Source organism: Ceratotherium simum, chromosome 19 (assembly GCF_057802395.1).
Source record: "Ceratotherium simum simum isolate JZ-2026a chromosome 19, ASM5780239v1, whole genome shotgun sequence".
Taxonomy (NCBI): Eukaryota; Metazoa; Chordata; class Mammalia; order Perissodactyla; family Rhinocerotidae; genus Ceratotherium; species Ceratotherium simum.
Window position 1 is genome coordinate 24,435,377 of NC_141918.1, and position 10,166 is coordinate 24,445,542.

The following is a 10,166-nucleotide window of genomic DNA, read 5'->3' on the forward strand; positions in this document are numbered from 1 at the left end:
CTTCCTCACCATTAAAAAAGGCAAGTGCTCCCCCTATGGTCTGCTCCATCACCCTGAGTTCCAGAAGAACTGAAGATGAAACACAGTTGAGTTGCAACCAACCCTGGATGGACTAGTTGCACGAGCAAGAAGAAAACCTCTGTTATCATAAGCCACTGCGATTTTGCAGTTGTTTGTTACTGTAGCATAATCTAGCCTATACTGACCAATATGCTGAGTGATCACATACATATTGCTAATACCACTTATATATTGATGACAGTCAAAAGTACATCACTACCCTCATATATTGCTGGTGGGAATGTAATATCATGCAGTCACTTAGTGAAGCAATTTGGCAGTTTCTTTTTTTTTTTAAGGCTCGTTTTATTTTATTGAATTATTGAACTATGGAATTGCCGAGGCCACTATATACGGACAAGAGAGGGGGAGCTTTATTTCTTGGTCTCTTCCTCCTTGTACAGAGTCTTGATGATTTCCTCCTTCTTGGCCTGGAGCCGCTCTTCACGGCGCTTGCGTGCTTCCTTGGTCTTAGACCTGCGGACCTCAGCCTGGTCAGCCAGAAGCTTCTTGCGAGCCTTGTCTGCCTTCAGCTTGTGGATGTGTTCCATGAGAATCCGCTTGTTTGTGAACACGTTACCCTTCACTTTCAGATACCGACTGTGATACATGTGCCGGTCAATCTTCTTAGATTCACGGTATCTTCTAAGCAGCCGGCACAGAATTCTCATCCTCCTCATCCAGGTTACCTTCTCAGGCATTCGAGCATTGGCAGTACCCTTTCGCTTACCTATGCCCATATGTCTGCCCTTCCTGCGGGCCAAGGTGTTTTTCCGGCATCGAGCCCGGGAATGGACAGTCACAGGCTTCCAGATGATCAGGCCATCTTTGATCAGCTTCCCGATCTGCTGACAGGAGTTGGCATTGGTGATTTCGTTGGTCTCATTGGGGTCCAACCAGACCTTCTTTTTGCCACAGTGGAGGACGCTGGAGGCAAGTCTCTTCTGAAGCCTGAGCATACTCATGGCTGCGGCCGCAGCTGCAAAAGGCGGCAGTTTCTTAAAAAGTCAAGCATACACCTATTATACAACCCATCAATTCTACATATTTACCTAAGACAGACGAAAACTTGTTCACATAAAGACCTTTGGCAAATGTTCTTTTTTTTTTTTTTTAAAGATTTTATTTATTTATTTTTCCCCCAAAGCCCCAGTAGATAGTTGTCTGTCATAGCTGCACATCCTTCTAGTTGCTGTATGTGGGACGCGGCCTCAGCATGGCCAGAGGAGCGGTGCGTCGGTGCGCACCCGGGATCCGAACCCGGGCCACCGGCAGCGGAGTGGGCACACTTAACCACTAAGCCACGGGGCCGGCCCGGCAAATGTTCTTAATAGCCAAACAAATAGTCAAATGTCCATCAACATGTGAATGGATAAACAAAATGAGTATATCCATAGAATGGAATGCTGCTCTGCAATGAAAAAAATGAATTACTGAAACGTACAACAACATAGATGAATCTCAAAAACATTTTACTAAGTGAAAGAAGCCAGACACAAAAGTATACATCTTAGATGATTCCCTTTATATGAAATTTCTAAAACTATAGAGACAGAATGCAGATCAATGTCTGCATAAGGCTGGAGGTGGGAGTGTTCTAAAACTGGAACGTGACAATGATTGCAGAGCTACAAAGTTACTAAAAATCATTGAGCTATACATTTACGAGTGAATTTATAGTTTATAAATTCTACCTCAATAAAACTGAGAAAAACATATATCTAGACCCAATTTTCCCCTGAGATAAATACATATCTAACTACCTACTAGGTATTTCTGCCTAGACAGCCCACGAACACTTCAAAATTATACAAAATTAAATTATGTCTTTTCTTTATGCATCACTCCAAATTATGTTTCTGAGCTGATATTACCTATAGTATTGCCATACAGAACGTTGCTCAAGCCAAAACTACTGGGTTCTCTCTAGACCACTTGTTTCTTTTTACTTCTCCATCCAAGTTGTCATCAGGCACTACTGATTCTATCTTTTGAGTTTCTCTTCAGCTCCCCTTATTTCTCGCTTTCATTCCCTTACCTGCTTACTTTTTTCTCATCTGCGGCATTACTCTGCATGCTCTTAATTCTAATGATGCAATATTTGGAAAAATTTATTTTTTAAGGTCTATTGAGCAGCCAGAGACTAAAGATGCTCTACAACAATGGCACAAATATGTGCATAATATAAATTATTATATTTACTTTATATATACATGTTACTTTATTTATATACACATGTTTATATAGACATGTTACTATATATTTTTAATATAGTAACATGCCCCCCATATCACTGAACAAAAATACGTAGGGATATATTTTAAACTATTCAATATAATTAACTACCTAAAATACTCAGCAAATAGTTCAGCCCCACAGTAAGAGTCGTTCTGTGTATGCCTCAAGTGCCGAGAAAGCTCAGGGGTCTGAAAGGGATGTTTGGAATGGAATGTAAAGCTTCTGGGTTTCAAGGCCTCAGAGTCAAGGTGAGCTTAACATTTAACTTGAATTTCAATTTACTACTCTGAGATGGTGATGAACAGCCCACAGCCCTTGGACCACTCTCGAGGCAGCCTAACTTCAAAATATGGTTTTGAGCTGCTTGCAAAGGCAGTCTTTCAATTCATTTAGAGCATTGAGTTCAGAGTGGAAAATGCCTCGAGAACGAGCTCCTGAATAGAGATCGCCTTTAGAGAGTGGGGATATGGCCCAGGTCTGGGGTAGAGGGTGTGGCTTTCTGGGAGGGGTAGGGATGCCCTCTCCCGGGGGGCTGGGGCAGGCCTGCAGCTGGGTCAGGAGCCTCCAGAGCACTGAGCAACTGTGTCCTCTGAAAATAGGGTTGGCTTGGCTTGGCGACGTTCTGAGTTTTGTTAATGAAATACGGTTCTTAGTCTTTCTGTTATACTGTACTGTTTTCAAGGGCTGAAATATCTATATGTGTGTATGTTTTATAACTTTTTTTGGTATTAAAAAAATTCTAGAGTATGAAGCATTTACATCGTGAGACCTGCTCTGGATTATATGCTGAATAAAGATTTTATTTTCAGTTTATATGTCCTCACCTAGAAACAATGCTGACTACATTCCTCACTTGTTAAAAAACCCTTAGAGGGAAAAAGACCTTTAGGAAAGATCTCAAGTTATTAGGGACGTTGAGCACCTTTTCTTATGTCTATTAGTCATTTTATTACCAAACCAAGTGGGCTTGCCTCCTGGTGAGTTAAATAAGACTCTGTACCAGTGGAAGTTGTCTCACAAAATAAAGCGTATTTGCAGCAAATAGGAGGCCATGAGGAATCATTTCCAAAGTCATGGTGTCCTCGAACAAAGGAAAGGAAGAACTTGTATTTGGTTGGGGAATGAATATTCAAAAGGGAGAGGCGGGTATACCGCTCAGATTACGGTAATTAGGCTTAATCGCCTCCTGAAGAGATCTTCGTATTAAAAATAAGGCAAGGTCATGGGCACAGCTCTTGTAGGGACACTTGGTTAACTTCAGGGTGGTTGCTGGTTGTGTCTCCTTAACATAACAACAGTCAAATGGTTCCAAACCCACCATTAACTTCCTCGGGGCACTAGTTGGTGACAATCTGATGCAATTTGAATTTTTATTTTTTGTTGAGGTTTCTGGTAGAGTGTTCTTAGAATATGGGGCTGGGGAAACCACTAAGGAAAAATGAAGAGGCTGAGCCCTGAAAACATTAAAAGAAGAGAAAGGGTAAGAAGTGTTCCCAGGCCTAATGCCCAGCTCTTCCTTTGGAGCCACCACAACGTCCTAAGGGCTAGATTCTGGTGCTCCTCTCCTCTCCGCCGCACTCCGGACCCCCCGCACCCCCAGCCTGAATCCTTCTCTCTTAGGATAATTTACTTTAATCAGGACTTCCTTCCCCAGTCACGCACCTGGAGAGACTCCATCATAAAGAATAGAAGAAATTCAGGCCTGGACCCTGGCCCTCTTTTGAGTAGAGCAGAATCTGAGGACTAAAGATAGAACATGACTCTCATTTTAATAAAACTCAAGTAAATTTCATTCAATGAACAAACGGAAGATTGAGGAAGTATTCTCATGTTCCTTTGCAATGGCAATCACTCTGTTAAAGAATAAAAATTCAGGTAAGTTTGAAGATCTAATTGGCTTTATTCAGTGATCCTGAATTGGACAGCGTCTCATTCAGCAAATAGATGAGAGCTCTGAGGAGTTGTTCAAAACAGGAGGTTTTATAGGCAGAAAAGGGATGGACAAAGAAGTTAAAACAGTGGATTATTTCAGGCAAGGTCACTTTCCCTTAGGGGAAGGTAGGGCATCTTATCAGGCAGATTACCTCACTAGTGTTCATCAGGAAATTCCAGACTGATTGGTTTAAAATTCCACTCCTGAGAGAGGCTGAAACTGACATTAGGTTAGGAGTTAAGTCTTGAGGGGGCTTAGCATATGTGACTCCATTTTGGGCCTGTCATTTCTTTTTAACATACTTTAAGGTGCACGTTACCCTACCCTGGCTGACCAGCCAGTCAGGAGATCCTACAACCAGGTGGAGAGAAATGGGAAAAGGTGGTAGGTGTTATTCAGCACTTAGCACAGAGACTGGCTCCCAAAGGGCAATGTTGCATTGGAGGCCAACTGTGTACCCACTCTGTGCCCATTTCTCCCATCTTAAAGCAGAAATAATAATTCCGGTCTTATGGAATTGTTTTGAAAATGAAATGAGAAAATGTGTAAACACTAAGACCATGCACATAAAAAGCTGACAGATTAGAAAGTTCTCTCCATGTTTTTTCCTCTCAAATATTTTCATCCTGAAACATCTTAGTGAAAACAAAAAATGGTGCCATGTTTCTTATTAACATTTTTCTATTTAGTAAAATAGATTTTCTAAGTTTGAAAAATATTTATATAGATAAAATAGCCTTCACCAAGGCTATTCCTAACTTATTAAGGAAATTCCTAACTTCATTCATTCATTCAAAAAGTTCATATTGGTTGAACTTCTGCCTTGTGCCAAGAATAATACCAGGGGCTTAAGATAAAGTGGTGAGGGGCCGGCCCTGTGGTGTACTGGTTAAGTACGTGCACTCTGCTGCTGGCGGCCCGGGTTCGGATCCCAGGCACACACCAATGCACTGCTTGTCAGGCCATGCTGTGGCGGCGTCCCACATAAAGTAGAGGAAGACGGGCACGGATGTTAGCCCAGGGCCAGTCTTCCTCAGCAAAAAGAGGAGGCTTGGCATGGATGTTAGCTCAGGGTTAATCTTCCTCACAAAAAAAAAAAAAGATAAAGTGGTGAGCAAAAACAAGTCATTGTTTCTTCCTCAGACAGTCCCTATACTGTTTACAGCCTAGTAGAGGGATACAGGTATTAATAAAATAATCTCACAAAAAATGTAAAATAAAGTCCTATTAGAGCCTATAAGAAAGAGATTTGGTCTAATCAGGGAAAATCTACTTGAAGAAGTGAGATCCTTGATCTGAGATTTGTGGGATAAGTAGGATGTTAACCAGATCAAACGAAGAAGGGAAGAATTTTCTAGGCAAAGAGAGCAGCGTTGGACAGCACTCTGTGTGGATGGGGTTCAGAACGTGTCTAGGGGACAGGTAAATGAGTCAGGAGTGGGGAAAAGGGGGAGCAAATGGTATGAGATGAAGCTGGAAAGGGAGGTCGGGTTTTTGTTTTTTTTTTCCCTTGGAACAAAAGAAAGCCATTGACTTTAAGTAGGGAGGTGACATGATCAAATTTGTGTCTTGAAAAGACAGGCTAGACAATACAATACAACAAGAAAAAAATGATGTATGAAGTTTGAAAAGAAAGAGAGAAAATTGGCATTAATTACTGATAATAATATAAACACTTTACATAAAAACCTAAGAGAATCAGTAGGCCAAGTATTAAATAGGAGAGTTCAGAAAGTGTGCCAAATCATGATCAACAAACAAAGATCAATAGCTTTTCATAAGAGAAATAACAAATTAATAGTAGAAAAGAAAACATAATTTACAATAACTTCGAAAACTGCAAACTGTCAGTAACTTAATTCAGACTTGTGCTTCAATAGTGTGTCTTGTTCACTGCTGTATCCTCAGTGCCCTGCACACTGCATGGAACATCGTAGGTGGTCAATAAATATTTGTTGAATGGTTGAAAGAATAAATGCACAAGACCTTTATGGAGAAAATTTAAAAACTCTGTGAAAGAACATAAAAATATCTGAATCAGTATAAATATCTAGCTTGCTAATGGACATACACTATTAAGTGTGAGTAATTAATATTGAAAAAATGTCAGTTATTCTTAGATAATTTTATAAATTTAATCCAAAAATAATGACAAATTCAGCAGTCCTTTTGGAGGAACTTGGAAAACCTCAAATTATACCTCTAAATAACGTGTTCGTGTTTCTTTTGCTTGATGATCAACTTTATCAAGACGGTAGCTATGAACTCCCCTGCTACACATGATTAGAATTCAACTCACCATATTTTACATTCCCTTCTTTCTCCTACTCAAAATTCTATTATTATTTATTGGAACTTTAAACAGTACATTTTTGCTTCCATTTCTTGTTCCTCCAGCTTAATCACCACAGACTCATTTATATAATGGGACACTAGGCCCTTCTAGTTTTTTTCTACCCTCCCTCCCCCTCACAGACGTCTCCCACTGTCTCTCAGCTATAACTACTGTGGCACTGTTACATTTAATTCTGTTCTGTAATCAAAATAAGTCTTCTACGCTTTCTCTAAAGGCTTGTTTAAATAAATTATAATCAGTTCCTAGAAGGGTGCCTGGAATAGAGCCCATTAATGAATAAAAGTAAAACTCCAATTGACAATGTTTACACTTTTTAATAATATAACTATTGCTAAGGATTATATTTCCTTCATTATGAATCCAAAATGATGATTCCTGCATCACTCGAAAGAGGATATTTCCAGCAACAAAGTCAAATGGATTTTTTCTTACACTTCAAACAACTGTATAATCTCATAACCGTGTTTTCTTTTCTTGAACGCTTTTTTACTTTTTTCCCCCTGAAGTCTACTCGTCTTTTTTTTTTTTTGTGAGGAAGATCAGCCCTGAGCTAACATCCATGCTAATCCTCCTCTTTTTGCTGAGGAAGACCGGCTCTGAGCTAACATCTATTGCCAATCCTCCTCCTTTTTTTTCCCCCAAAGCCCCAGTAGATAGATGTATGTCATAGTTGCACATCCCTCTAGTTGCTGCATGTGGGACATGGCCCCAGCATGGCTGGAGAAGCGGTGTGGTGGTGCGCGCCCGGGACCCGAACCCAGGCCGCCAGTAGTGGAGCGCACACTTAACTGCTAAGCCACGGGGCCGGCCCCTCTACTCGTCTTTTTTATTGTTGATTAAAAAAATAAGTCTTTGCCGTGTCCTCAAGTTTATATAGCCTCTAGAAATCATAGTGCCCGTTGCACGGAGTCTCCCTTTTTTGGGAAACCTCTCTTTCTCAGGGCCTTCTGGTTACAATCAATGGAGGCTGCTCTCAAACCCTGAGATTACCCTAGGGTTTTCCTTGGCTGCTTCCTCAGATGAGTCTATCGTTTCCTGAATTGCTTGATTTTCTCCCTTGTTTTGTTAAAAGTATACCCTCAAGAATGGGTGTATGGGAGTTACACTTTCTGAATTCTTCATGCGTAAAAAAGTATTTAATCTGCCTATTGGCAAAGCTGGCTTAATTGGAATCTTGAAATATGGCCAAACAGATAAGTATTTCTGTAGTGGAGGAGTATAGGAGTGGGAGAATTGGAGGTGTGAGTGTGTAGAGGAAAAGCTTGGAGATAGTGGAGGGTCCTCTTCTCAGATGTCAATATCATAAATTGTTGGTGTCAAGTACTACATCTGTTCATCATTCTGTCTCTCACAGTGCCTTATATAGTGGACACTCAATTATAGCATTGCTCCTTAAAGTTGATAGCCAAGCTGGCAACAAATTTGCATACCTGCACTTCTGCCATTGTTTTATTTCTTTTCCTACAATGTATTTATTTGAGCAGTAAGTCTTTTTTTCTGTGTGAGGAAGGTTAGCCCTGACCTAACATCCATTGTCAATCCTCCTCTTTTTGCTGAGGAAGACTGGCCCTGGGCTAACATCTGTGCCCATCCTCCTCTACTTTATATGGGACACCGCCACAGCATGGCTTGACAAGCGGTGCATCAGTCCGCACCGGGGATCCGAACCTGCGAACCCCAGGCCGCAGAAGCAGAGCATGCAAACTTAACTGCTGTGCCACCCCACAGGCCCCTGAGTAGTAACTCTTGAAAAAACAGTTCTGGAAAAGAAACCTCTCCCATGATTTTTCACTTGACTTATGTGCTGATTGGCACTCATAAATGATGTCTACCTTCATCAGGAGCCAACTCCTTAACAATCCAAGTCAATCCCAACTTTTTCCCTTGGCCTGTTTCTCCAGGTTCTCTCAGCCACTTAAGTTATTGCCTCTTACTCCATCACGTCCTAGCCTTGTGTTTTGGATTCAGTGCAGGTTTTGTTTTCTCTCTGCTACAATTTCACTTTTTTTTGTTCTGGCAGGATGTCCAGTGACTAATTTAGGCAACCTCCCTCTTGGCCATACTGAGCTCTCCTCCTTTGGGGTGGCATCCTGGTTTTTATACCATTCTTCCTAGGATATGACATAAAACTGAGCTCAAGTCATTACAAAATTATAATGTCAATCATTACAAAATTATAATGTCATCATTAAATCAATTGATGGCCAAGGTAGGTTTGAAGCAGCTTCTCAGTTAATATTCTTGTTTGCCAAGTAGAATATATATATATGTCTTTTACTTTTTTTTTTTAATTTCCAGAGCCTGAGATGCTGCGTGCCCAGAATCCAATTTCAGGACAGCAAAATTCTGGAGAACCAGCATATGGAGTGCTTTAAACACTGGCTTGTATCTGCCCAGCTAGCTCAGTCGGTAGAGCATGAGACTCTTAATCTCAGGGTCGTGGGTTCGAGCCCCACGTTGGGCGTGACTTTTGTCTGAATGGTCTTACACCCAAGCACGAGTGACTGGGTCCTAGGTGGTATAAATGGTAAGACCTAAGCAGCAGGGACTGGGTCGGTATGAAGGAAGCCTCTTTGGAAGGGGAAACTGTTGCTGATCCAGGAAGGTCCACATCAGGAGCTGGTCTCGAATCCCACTAGAGCAAGTTGCTTTTGTCTCATTACATATTTTGTAATTCAAAAAATTGAAATTTACGTGAAAGTTCCAGATACAGTACAAAGAGTGACGGAGAGCCTCTCTGAGGAATTTCCCTTCTAGGGACTTCCTTGAAATTCCCACGATCAGGGCAGGCGCTAACCAGGCCAAGTCAAGAATATCCCCCAACGTAGGACTTGAACTCGTTACATATAAGCTCTACCAGCTGAACGAGAGCAACAACAGATGACTTGGAAGTAGATTTTGAGCCAAAGGGGCAACCTCACTACCTCTGGCCCTGAGTGGGAACCTACACAGGGTCTCATCTGTATCCAGGGGTGCTCCCCCCCATCCCCCTAGGGCCATGGTCTCCTCCAACAACTGTGTGTCCCCACCTGCGCCCACCCGAGCTTTCCTCCCTCATGGGACAGAGACGAGACAGGAAGGGAGCCCATCATTGGGCCATCCAGCCCTGTCACAGCCCCTCTCCCCTTTCTAAAGTAGAAAGAAAATTGGAAATGGTGGGATACTCTCAGCACAGGTTAGATGTCCTCCATCGCAGGAGAAGCAAGCAGTGAGGGACGTGTGGGTTCCTTTCTGGGGATGGGTAGGAGAGTGGGAAGGTTAGCGACGCTGGCCCTGAGGATTCACACTGGTGAGTCATGGAGTCGAGTCATCTGGGTATCTGAGTTTCCAGGGGTCCATTCTTCTGGGTGTCCCTGCAGCTCTGGCACCCAGCCACTCTGGGTCCTGCCTCCATGCCAGAAAACCGAGGCTCCCACATCTTGGGGTGGGAGAGGAGAGGGCTAGGGAGTGGGGAGGCACCTCCAGGTCCATCTTGGGGCCTGGGCAGGGCCCCCCTACTCGTCCAAAAGAGATTGTATTTATCAGAGTTCTCCAGACAACTCTGGAGTGTATATATATATACACTCTCTCTCTCTCTCT

General features: G+C 42.2%; 1 non-coding gene and 1 pseudogene across 1 annotated transcript; one reads left to right on the forward strand and one right to left on the reverse strand.

Moving 5' to 3' along the window:
• Positions 1 to 419: 419 nt before the first annotated feature.
• Positions 420 to 1,042, reverse strand: LOC101405999 (large ribosomal subunit protein eL19 pseudogene; annotated as a pseudogene).
• A 7,936-nt stretch (positions 1,043 to 8,978) lies between these two features.
• On the forward strand, positions 8,979 to 9,051 carry TRNAK-CUU (transfer RNA lysine (anticodon CUU)). The gene has a single exon. It is a non-coding gene; the product is annotated as a tRNA-Lys (tRNA).
• The last annotated feature ends 1,115 nt before the right edge of the window (positions 9,052 to 10,166 follow it).